This window comes from Zalophus californianus, chromosome 6, assembly GCF_009762305.2.
Source record: "Zalophus californianus isolate mZalCal1 chromosome 6, mZalCal1.pri.v2, whole genome shotgun sequence".
Classification (NCBI taxonomy): Eukaryota; Metazoa; Chordata; class Mammalia; order Carnivora; family Otariidae; genus Zalophus; species Zalophus californianus.
This window is the reverse complement of record NC_045600.1, coordinates 28,028,641-28,041,202: the sequence shown is the minus strand read 5'-3', so window position 1 is coordinate 28,041,202 and position 12,562 is coordinate 28,028,641. Positions and strand designations below refer to the sequence as shown.

The 12,562-nt window shown below is 38.7% G+C and overlaps 1 protein-coding gene across 22 annotated transcripts in view; it reads right to left on the bottom strand.

Annotated features, from left to right (window-relative positions):
- NUMB (NUMB endocytic adaptor protein) overlaps nucleotides 1-12,562 on the bottom strand; it is a 180,745-nt gene that overhangs the window by 134,689 nt on the left and 33,494 nt on the right. For 19 of the 22 annotated variants that reach the window (XM_027572239.2, XM_027572238.2, XM_027572237.2 and 16 more), the window contains one exon: nucleotides 9,392-9,523. The exons of 2 other annotated variants lie outside the window; for them this stretch is intronic. The gene's annotated coding sequence lies outside the window, so the exon portion shown is untranslated. Of the gene's footprint in view, nucleotides 1-9,391; nucleotides 9,524-10,006; nucleotides 10,063-12,562 lie in introns of all 22 variants that reach the window. One more of the 22 variants, XM_027572243.2, reaches the window with a different exon arrangement.

Below are 12,562 nucleotides of genomic sequence, written 5' to 3'. Positions count from 1 at the left end.
CAATATTAAGTGAAATTAAGTATGTGTATGGACCATATGTCAGTAATTCCTTTCCTCAGTATATACCACAGGGAAACCACTGCATAATTCAATAGGGAATATGTATAAGGAAATGCATAAATGTACTATTTGTGTTAGCAGTTTCCAAGCCACACCTAAAGATCCATTAAAGAAATAAGTAAATAAAATGTAGAAATCCATATACAATGGAATATTATACAACAGGCAGTAGTTATACACCAGGTTTTAAATATGTTTAAGTCTTGGGGCACATGGGTAGCTCAGTTGTTTAAGTGTCCCACTCTTGATCTCGGCCCAGGTCTTGATCTCGGCCCAGGTCTTGCTCTTAGGGTTGTGAGTTCAAGCCCTGCATTGGGCTCCACACTGGGAGTGGAGCCTACTAAATAAATAAATAAACAAACAAGTTTAAATCTTAAGATAGTGTTGAGCAAAAAAGAGTAAGTAAGATTCACAACACAATACCGTTATGCCAAAGCCCAAAATTTAAGCCAAGTTTTATCTTACATAACCAAAAGCTCACCTTCACAACTAAACTTAAAAGTCTTTTTGTTGGGATGCCTGGCTGGCTCATTCAGTGGAGCATGTGACTCTTGATCCTGGGGTTGTAAATTCAAGCCCTACATTAGGTGTACAGATTACTTAAAAATAAAACTCTTTATTATAAAAAAAAAAAAAGTCTTGTTTTCCCCAGAAACACAGTCTGGTTTCTGCAGCTGATTTTTTGGGACAGATGAAAAATTTTCACTACTAATCAATAATATCCCTTTTACTACAAATAAAGTAAACCTCAAATAAATTTCTAAAGTAAGTTCAATGACTGACTCCCTACCTATTATATGGATCCCAAATTACAGAAATCATAACTAAAAATAGCAGGAACAGATGCTTTTTACTGAGAGCTTACATGGTGCCACATTGTACATATATAATCTTTAATGCTTCAAACAATCCTGAGAGGTAAACACTGCAGGTTAATAAACCATCTCAGAGAGATTACATGATTTGCCTAAGACCATACATTTATTGTGTAGTGGAACTAGGAATCAAATCAAGTCTATTGACTATGAAGTCCATGCTCTTCTACTCTAGCACATCTACCCACCAATTATAGTAATATCTCCTTGTCACACCACCAATGCAGCAGGCACTATATTAAGTACTTTATATGAATTATCTCCTTCCAGCTTCACAATTACCTAAAAGTCAGGTATTATTAATGCCATTTCACATATGAGAAAACAGACGCTTATATATTCAAAAACCTGCCCAAGGTCCCAAAATTCAAGCTAAAGTTTACCTTGTATAACCAAAAAGCTCACTTTCACAACTAAATTTAAAATTCCTTTTGTTTCCGGGTCCCTGGGTGGCTCAGTTGGTTAAGCAACTGCCTTCGGCTCAGGTCATGATCCTGGAGTCCCGGGATCGAGTTCCGCATCAGGCTCCCTGCTGAGCAGGGAGTCTGCTTCTCCCTCTGACCCTCCCCCCTTTCATGCTCTATCTCATTCTCTCTCTCAAATAAATAAATAAATATATTTTTTTAAATTCCTTTTGTTTCCTACAGTACCCAGTAAGATGTTACTATGTAACTGTAAAGCACCAATGTGCTGAATATCACACTGACGTCAGATGAATTTCTGAAATAAAACGAATGCAATCATATAATTGTGACAGATGCTGTTAACTGGCTGCCCAAAAAGCCATTCCCAAATCCTTTCTTCCTCCTTGTATCTCACTATAGAGGCCAAAAGGCTACTTACAGTTAGAAGTAACCATAGGACCCAATTTTGGTCCAGGAGACATTAGAAGTAACCTGCTAGAAACACTAATAGGAAAGCTTTTGCTTGGCCTGGACCTTTTGCCTTCCTCCTTAAATGTGGGTGGAAGGCTGGAGTTGTAGCTATCTCAGGACCATGAAGGCCAAGCAAATCACAAAGATATGGGCCCCAACATTGTTGAGCCACTGAAGCAACATGAGCAACTGCCTACACTTCCAGACTTATGTAAGAAAACCTTTCTTTGTTTAAGCCTTGTAGCCAGGTTTTCAATTACTTTACAGTTGGATACAATCCTTACACATCACCATTATCAAAAACTACTGCAACTGTAATTGTAACTTCCTGACTAATGACTAAAACCAAAGTTACATGCTAGTCCTAAATCAGTCTGACAAAATTATAATCTCTTGATAAGGACTATTCTGAGTATCTGCTCAGACAGCTTTAGGAAGTCTGAGCTGGGGGAAGAGTGACAGAAAACAAGAATACAGAATCAGGAAGCTCCCTGGGCTCTGAATTGCACACACGACAGGAGCTCAAACACTCAAAACTATCACCAAGAGTGCATCATCAGGAGGGCCATCTCCTCAAACAGTAACTTAAGCCTTCAGGAGTCAACTTCAAAAAAAAAAGCCCTGGAACATTAAGACTACTGTCCCCCTCAAGTTCATACTGCTAGTATTCTTAGGTATGATAATGGTATTAGAATTATATAGAAAAATAATTTGCTTTTATTAAATGTTTATTAAAGTATAATGTCTTTTTTTTTTTTTTAGAAGATAAACTAAGTACTTAGGGGTGAAGTATGCTCATGCCTGCAATGTTCTTTCAAGTGGTTCACAGATAAGAGAATATGCACATATTAGAATATATATATAAAGCAAGTATGGCAAAACATTTAAGTTATTGAATTATCAGTTGGAGATATACAGATGATCAATGTACTATTCTTTCAACATTCTCATATATTTGAAATGTTCGTAATAAAAGTTGGTGTTAATGTTAGCTTCCTGGCTTGAGTATTAATGCTGAACTATGTAAAATATAACCACAGGGGAAAACTGGGTAAAAGTCACACTGGACCTCTCTATCTTCTTTTTACAACTTCCTATGAATCTAAAATTGTATCAAAATAAAATGTTAAAACAAAAGTGTTGGGAAGACTTCCCATTTTGTAATAGAGTAAACAAACACCTCCATTTATCTCTCAATGAACTACACTATAAAACCTGAATGGAGGGACGCCTGGGTGGCTCAGTCGGTTAAGCGGCTGCCTTTGGCCTGGGTCATGATCCCAGGGTCCTGGGATTGAGTCCCACTTAGGGCTCCTTGCTCAGCAGGGAGCCTGCTTCTCCCTCTCTCCCCCTCTGCTTGTGCTCTGTCAAATAAATAAAATCTTTAAAAAAAAAAAAAAACGGATGGAATGCATGAACAGCTACTGGAAGACCCTGAAAAGTATTACAGGTGGATCTGGGAAGAGCACCAGAATTCAAAGTAGCACTGAACCTGCTGAGTTTACCATTTTTTCCCCTCTAGTATTTCCCAGCCTAAACACAACACAATCCAAAACTCCTAAGTGAGCACTATGGCGCAGGTGGAAAGAAATACAGGAGAAGCCCTCTAGCCCTGGCTCAAAGCTAGGAAAGGGAACTTCTAAGCTCAGAAAAAGATGGAGCGCCTGGGTGGCTCAGTCTGTTAAGCACCTGCCTCTGGCTCAGGTTATGATCCCAGGGTCCTGGGATGGAGCCCACATTGGGCTCCCTGCTGAACAAGGAGCCTGCTTCCCACTCTCCCTCTGCCTGCCACTCCCCTTGCTTGTGCACGCTCTCTCTCGCTCTCGCTCTCTGTCAAATAAATAAAGTCTTTAATAAGATAAAGCTCAGAAAAAGAGGGGTGAATCCCTTGGGAATTTATTCCCTCTTTCTCCCCATCCTCTCATGTTCCAGTCCCCCAAGGTCTTCTGTGGTGGATACAGCAGCAGCAGCAAGAGCATCTGAAAACAGAAAGCCTCCAGGGGCGAAAATTCCAAGGGGAACTCTTGCCTTCAAGTGGGCAGACCAAACTCCTTTTTTTTTTTCCTTTTCTCTATGTCCTCAGGGAAGTGACTCCATAAAGTTGTTATGAACTCCTGAGCTCACCCTCAACCTGTGTAGGTATGGACCTAAAGTAACTAACATAACAAAAAAATTGAAAACTGAGATAATGGGTAGACCTCCATCCAGAAGGCATCACTCTCAAAGTCATGCAAGTTCCTCACCCACAAGGCTACTACTCATTCACTTATATAAGTACTGGATGAATAAGGCCCCTTCTTTGTCCTTAAGGAGGTAGCAGTCCAGGAAAGGATGCAGACACACTAATAAATAACTGCAATTTAGTTTGAGAGCTGCTATAATAAAGGTACATACCAGATACAGAGTTATCGCAGAAAATGAAGCAATTAAATTGACTTGGATAAGCCAGGGAGCACTTCGGAGAACTGATTTAGCTGGAGCTTAAATGATATATCACAGTATCCCTAAAAAGGCAAGGTGGGCAGGAAACAGCATTCTAGGCAATGGGAAGAGTTGGCAAAAGCTCAAAGGCAGAACATCATGTATTAAAGTAACTACAAGGAATTCGGTGAGAATAATCTGAAAGGTAGCACTGAGCTACAAGACTGAAATGTAGCTAGAAAACAGATAGGAAGTATGGGTCCATTAAGGTACAGCTCCTTAAACATCACATTAAGAAATTTACCTGTTTTCATAGGTAACAGAATATAATTATAAGTGGTATAATCAGACCTGTAACTAAGGATAATTCTAGTTGTTTTCTGTTTTCTGACTATTCTGGAACAGTAACCTCCAAATTTTTTTGATCCCGTACTTTATTACTAAAAAAATTTGAGTATATCCCTCAATATATGTATATTTATATTACATTTAGACATATTATATTAAACATATGTATATATTAAATATACAAAGGAGAAAATGTTTAAATGATGAGATAGTGGCCCCTGGGTGGTATAATCTGTTAAGCATCTAACTCTTGGTTTTGGCTCAGGTCATGATCTCAGGGTTGTGAGATCGAGCCCTTGCATAAGGACTCCATGCTCTGCAGAGAGTCTGCTTCAGATTCTCTCTCCCTCTCCCTTTACTCCTCCAGCTCGTACTTTCTCTCTAAAATAAATAAATAAATTTTTGAAAAAAATGATGAGATGATAAATATAAAAGCCAAAAAGTAGAAACAATCCAAATACCTATCAACTGATGAAGTAATTTTTAAAATTGGTATACCGAGGGGCACCTGGCTGGCTCAGTCAGTAGAGTAGATGACTCTTGATCTCAGGGCTTTAAGTTCAAGCCCCACACTGAGCGTAGAGATTACTTAAAAATAAAATCTTTAAAAAGTAAATAAAATTTGGTATAACTATACAATGGAATATTCAATAATAAAAAGGAACAATGCTGGGATACCTAGGTGGCTCAGTTGGTTAAGTGTCCGACTCTTGATTTCAGCTCAGGTCATGATCTCAGGCTTCATGCTGGGCATGGAACCTGCTTAAGATTCTCTCTCTCCCTCTCCCTCTGCCCCCTCTTTCCTTCTCTCTCTCTCTACAAAAAAAAAGGAAATTCTGACATGTACTACATCAAATGTCCTCAAGGACATCACAGTGAAATAAGCCAGTCACAAAAAAAAATTCTGTATGATTCCATTTATATGAGGTACCTACAGTTGTCAAATTCATAGAGAGAAATAGAATCCTGGTTCCCAGGGATTACAGGGATGGGAGAATAAGGGAGGGTTGTTTAACAGATATAGAGTTTCAGTTTTACAAGATGAAAAGTTCTGGAGATTGGTTGTTCAATAATGTGAATATACTTATTAATATTACTGAACTATACACTAAAAAATAGTTAATATGGTAAATTTTATGTTATGCCAATCAACTTCCTTACCATAAATTTTAAACACTTTTGTTAAACATTTCAAACATAAAAGGTGTTATATTTTTTAATAATGGGGGTGGGGAATTCAAGAGAAGAAAGTCACACAACTTCTATTTTGCCAAAAATCTGTGTAAGCATGAACTGAATGCCATTTTTCAACTGAGAGTCATTATAATTTTAGAAATCAGAATAAGTAATGGGGCGCCTGGGTGGCTCAGTCATTAAGCGTCTGCCTTCAGCTCAGGTCATGATCCCAGGGTCCTGGGATCGAGCCCCACATCAGGCTCCCTACTTCAGCAAGAAGCCTGCTTCTCTCTCTCCCACTCCCCCTGCTTGTGTTCTCTCTCTGGCTCTCTCTGTCAAATAAATAAATAAAATCTTTAAAAAAAAAAAAAGAAATCAGAATAAGTAGGATAACCACTAACCCCAAAGAAATATAATTTCTGCCTTCCACAATTATTCAAAAATCTTTTTTGTATTTTAAAAAAATATTTACATAGTCATTCGTCTTTTTAAAGATTTTATTTGAGAGCAAGCGAGCAAGCACGAGCCGGGGTGGCGGGGGCGGGCAGAAGGAAAGGAAGAAACAGACTCCTGGCTGAGTGAGCAGGGAGCCCAATGTGGGGCTCGATCCCAGGACCCCAAGATCATGACCCAAGTCAAAGGCAGGTGCCCAACTGACTGAGCCACCCAGGCGCCCCAATAGTCATTCATCTTCACAAGAGAACCTTATCATTTACCTCCTTCCATGAATTGAGTGCCACAGAGTAAACACCAGCATATCTGCAATTTCTATAGGATGTTTTTAGAAGTTTTTATTGTTGTTTGTTTTAGCTTCAGTCAGAAAGCAGTATTTCACTCACTCAAGGGATTTTTATCCCCTCAGGCATAGGCCTTACGGAATGAAGGCAAGATAAACCTGTAAAAGATGTTATCAGCAATTTACCTACTCAAGACTTCTTAAAAGCAGAAGTGGGCTGTAAAAATGCTTAAAACAAAACAAAAAGAAAGGCAAGTTAATGCTTACAGGCTTTATATATGTTTGTATATATACACATGTATTTGTTATAGTTGTTATTTAAGACATAATATTTTACACTACTCATTATTCCCAATCTATGTCTACTGGAAAACATGTTTTTAAATGAAAAAAAAATTAAAACAGCTTTCCCAATTATTATACCTTTGAACTAAAATATATTGTTTCATAAACTCAGTCAATTCTGATTATTCACAGTTAAGGGCAAACTTCTGATATTACCTCTATTGTCACAAGAGCTGGTTCAGTCATTTTCCACTGTAAGATATCTGTGAGTAGTTGGGAAATAGAACTGAATCACCTCTGCCATATTAGGCTCATATTTAGACAGCAAAAAAAAATTTCTGGGCCTAAGAGATGAGTGTGTGTGTGTGTGTGTGTGTGTGTGTGTGTATACACACATACATACTGGTATATATTAATTATAGCTTATTATATAGCTTATTTCCCACCTATAGTGAATGGACCAACATCTCCATGTATACTTAGAGGATTACCTAAAAATATTATCCCATTACATCCAGAAATTAAGTACTAGCTACACTGAAACCTGCCAAAGGCAATTCATATAATCAGTGAGTTAAGTGTGATCAATAATACAACCAAACAGGGGCATCTGGGTGGCTCAGTCAGTTAAGCAACCAACTCTTGATTTCAACTCAAGTCATGATCTCAGGGTCCTGAGATTGAGCTCCAAGTTGGGCACCCTGCTCAGCAGGGAGTCTGCCTGAGATTCTCCCCCTCTGCTCCTCCCCCACTCATGCTCTCTCTCTCAAATAAATAAATCTTTTTTTCAAGATTTTATTTATTTATCTGACAGAAAGAGACAATGGGAGAGAAGGAACACAAGCAGGGGGAGAGGGAGAAGGAGAAGCAGGCTCCCCGCTGAGTGGAGAGCCCAATGCAGGACTCGATCCCAGGACCCTGGGATCTTGACCTGAGCCGAAGGCAGATGCTTAATGACTGAGCCACCCAGGCGCCCCAAGTAAGTCTTTTTTTAAAATAACAATACAACCAAATATTCTACAATTTTGAAAGTTTTCTTGTTCCACTGAAATTTTTCAATATTTACCAGAAATTTAGCAGGTAAAATTGTACAATCCTAAAAATGATTACATAGTTTTCCTTAAAATAAGCAGATAGACAAAACAAACTTGATGCATACAGTAACAATGACACTACTTTCTCACATCTATCCTATTAGAAACCAGTTTCCCAAATAATTCTCCAATCATCAAAATAAGAAAAAAAAGTAGACTTTAAACTAAAATAAAAGCATTTTTTCAAAAACAAAAAATTCAAACTACAAATCTTATTTTGCATCTTGCTTACAAATTTTTGTCTCCATTTTTCAGTTTGCTGCTTTACTGATACAAAAGAAAATTCAAAATCTATTTCACCTCTTCCTGTTTAGACACCTTATTTTCAGCATCATATTCTACTTAGACAGGAAAAGCACACAAAATTCTTACTGGATTCATACACTATAATTTTCTGTCAATATTCCTCTTTTTATATATTACACACATTATTTATACTCTTATCTTAACAGTAATACAAACTGAGGGCGCCTGGGTGGCTCAGTTGGTTAAGCGACTGCCTTCGGCTCAGGTCATGATCCCAGAGTCCCAGGATCGAGTCCCACATCAGACTCCCTGCTCAATGGGGAGTCTGCTTCTCCCTCTGACCCTCTCCCCTCTCATGCTCTCTCTCACTCTCTCTCAAATAAATAAAATCTTTTTTAAAAATAAAAATAAATAAGTAATACAAACTGTGGCACATTACATTCTCCAAAGATGGCCCAATGGCAGATTCCATCCCATGTGCTCTTCTTCTAATGAGATGCTGATACTCCTCCCTTCAAGTGGTGTGGTCTATGTCTACCCCACCTCTGAACCTAGGTGGACCTTTAGGACTACCTCAACCAACAGAAAAAAACAGAGTACCACTATGTGACTTCCGAAACCAAATCAAGTATGCCATGCAACTTCACCTTGCTCTCTTGGGATGCTCTTTCTTAGAACCTAGCCACCATGCTGTGAGGAAGCCAAGCAGCCAAAAGGAGAGGTCATGTGTAGGTGTTGTGGCTAACAGCCCAGGCTTCAGTCCCTACCAAAAGCTAGCATTAACCACCAGACACATACATGCGTGCCAAGCCTTCAAATGATTCCAGCGCCCAGCCATCAAGCTGCCCCCACCCTTCCAGCTACTTCATCTCAGGCCACATATTAACAGAGACAAGCTGTCCCCACTAAGCAGGTCTTATCCAAATTACAGATACATGAGCAAAATAAATGACTGGTATGTTTTAAACCACTAAGTTAGGGGTGGTTTGTTATGTAACAACAGATAACACAAGCTCATAAATACAATTTGGAAAAATACACAAAAAGAGAAAAAAGAAAACTTTTAATTACCCTAAGTTTCATCACTGTTAACATTTTGACACATATTTTACCATCAAGAAAATATTTTGCCCTACTCAAGATTCCAAATGCCTTGTTTTTACCAGGATAAAAGGCTATATTTTTAAAGGCAGCCAACTGCTTTCATCTAACAAGAAATAGGAAGGAAAAACATTAGCATTCATTCTACTTATCTTCACTATCTCTTTCACATACCTGTCCTTAGTGAGGGGTCTGAGGATGGCTGGTACACCAATATTCCAATCTATGGATGTGAATCAAGATCTTGGGTCGCAACAGCAGCTACACTGGACCTCCTCCCTGGAAGAAGTTGCTAAAGCTCCAAATCTGAAATTTTTAAGGAAAGAAAATGCTAAATATAAAACATTTTTTTTTAAGATTTTATTTATCTCAGAGAGACAGAAAGTGTGTGCAAGAGAGAGCGAGCACGAGCAGGGGGAGGGGCAGAAGGAGAGAGAGAAGCAGTTCGATCCCAGGACCCCAAGATCATGACCTGAGCTGAAGTCAGCCACTTAAGACTGAGCCACCCAGGCACCCCCCAACCCTTCCTTTCAATCATTTATAATTCCATCTTTGCGACTGAATGGGGGCTGGTAGAATGGGTTAAGATTACATGTAAGTAATGCACAGGTTTTACTGAAAGTGGAGTTAGGTAATGTGGATTCAAGTCCCAGCTCTACTTCTTACTAGATATATGATCTTACTTAAGGAACAAATTCTCTGGGCCTAAGTGTCACCATGTGATGAAGACTAAGGTGACTGGATCAAAATTTTGGGCTGGTAGTCAGAAGACCTGGGTTCCAAACTCACTTATTCTGCCTTGCTGTAAGAACTTTGATACTTCTCTGAGGTCAGATACATCATCTCTAAAAGAAAAGGGTTGCATTAGATAATGGTTCCTGAAATATAATCTTTAAATACATGCCAGCCATGACCAAAAATGGGTGTAAAGTTACCAATTGTGCTTACTCTGAGACTGTCCTTCCTACTTTTTCTGGTATTAAAATGGCTTCTTTTATGAGACAATGTGATAGACAGTACTAGTTGTTTTATAAATAATCAAAATCAAAAGCTGTAGCCCTATGTAAGCAATATAGAATTCTTTTTAGAAATTCTAGTGCCTCTATGATTTCCATGAACTCCAAAATCCCCTCTGTTTCTAACATTCTATGTATCCATTCGCTACTCAACTAGTATTTTTTGGGTACCTAACATGTGACAGGCACTCTACTAGTTACTAGGGGAGCCCAAAAATAAATAAGATTAGTCCCTGCTCTAAAAATTCTCCCAATCTAATAGGAAAGCAAATACATAAACCCCAAAGACAATATAACAAGTTAAGTTTTCTAATAGAGGCTTTGCACCTTATAAGAGGTAAAACAGTGGAATGAATTTCTAAATTAAGTAGGAGTTTATTTTTCTTTTTTTTTTAAGATTTTTTTTTTTTAAGTAATCTCTATACCCAACATGGAGCTTAAACAACCCGGAGATCAAGAGTTGCACGCTCCACCGACTGAGCCAGTCAGGCGCCTCAAATTAAGTAGGATTTTAAAGTGAGTTTTATAGTTGTATAAGGAATTACTTAACCTCTTTAAATTTCAATTTCCTGATTTGCAAAAAATAGGAATGATTACAGATAAGAGTTGCAGTAAATAGATAAGATATTAAAAACAAAGGCCAATCCACCCAAAGTTTGGCTTATAGACTTTCCAGAAGACAAATTAAAAATTTAACATGTAGGGATGCCTGGCTGGCTCAGTTGGTTAGGCATCCGCCTTAGGCTCGAGTCATGATCCCAGGGTCCTGGGATCTAGTTCCACTTCGGGCTCCTTGCTCCGCAGGAAGCCTGCTTCTCCTCTGCCTCTCCCCCTGCTTGTGCTCTCCTTCTCTGTCTCTGACAAATAAATAAATATTTTTTTAAAAATGATCATGTATTAATGATCCAGCACAAAAGGGATCATTTACAACACTGACTTATACTCAGGGGTATCTTTCTCCATTAACCTCTGAACAACTGAAGGGGTACAACCAAGTTTGCTCCATTTATATTCCTAGCACCTAGTGCAATTCCTTATAAATAGCAGGTATTAATAGTTTATTAGAAAAAAAGACTGAATGAATGGCTTCTTTTTGTATGAATTAAAGTTATAATAGCTGAAAGTAAAAATTCTTAAGTTTTCATTCAAAACTAATTTTAAGTATATATTTTAAGTACCCAACCTGTCATAATGGAACCTGAATATGCAGGCCTGTTTTAAAAATAGGGGCGCCTGGGTGGTTCAGATGGTTGAGCATCTGCCTTCGGCTCAGGTCATGATCTCCAGGCCCTAGGATCGAGCCCTGCAGCAGACTCCCAGCTTCTCCTTCACCCTCTGCCTCTCCCCCTGTTCATGCTCTCTGTATCTGTCTCAGATGAATAAAAAAATCTTCTAAAAAAATAAAATAAATAAAAAGCAAAATAAATTCACCAGACAATGCAGTAGTGGTGTTCCTGAATAAGAGCAGAAGCAGCTAACATTAATTAAGCACTTTCTATGTGCCAAAAACTATTCTAAGAACTTTCATGGATTTCCAGGATTTCTCACTTAATCCTGACAAGAACCCTTATGAAATGAACTATTTATATGATTTTTTTTAAAGATTTTAATTATTTATTTGACAGAGAGAGACACAGCGAGAGAGGGAACACAAGCAGGGGGAGAGGGAGAGGGAGAAGCAGGCTTCCCGCCGAGCAGGGAGCCTGATGGGGGGCTCGATCCCAGGACCCTGGGATCATGACCTGAGCCGAAGACAGACGCTTAACAACTGAGCTACCCAGGCGCCCCGATATGATCATTTTATAATAAAGAAAGCTGGACACAGAAAAGTCAAGTTACTTCCAGTATCATGAAACTACTAAGAGGTAGGGTTAGGATTTTTTAAAAAAGAGAAAAGAAAAAATACAGCTGCATGACTCCAGAGCCCCCCTTTTTAACTTTTATTTAACTAAATAACTTTATTTAAAAAAAAAAAAAAGGGATGCATGGGTGGCTCACTCAGTTAGGTGTCTGCCTTCGGCTCAGGTCATGATCCCAGGGTCCTGGGATAGAGTCCCACCTCGGGCTCCCTGCTCCATGGGGAGCCGGCTTCTCCCTCTGCCTGCCGCTCCCCCTGCTTGTGCTCTCTCTCTGATAAATTAAAAAAAAGATTTTACCAGAACTAGGAGTATTTGCTTCTAATGATTTTTTTTTAACAGAACAAGAAGTCCTTTAATATGTGCACTAAACACAAATACACGATACATTCCCTCCCCTTGAAGGCCCTACACACCAATGTGGTGGTATTATTAATAAGTGGTAACATGAATAAGTAATATCCTAATTTTAT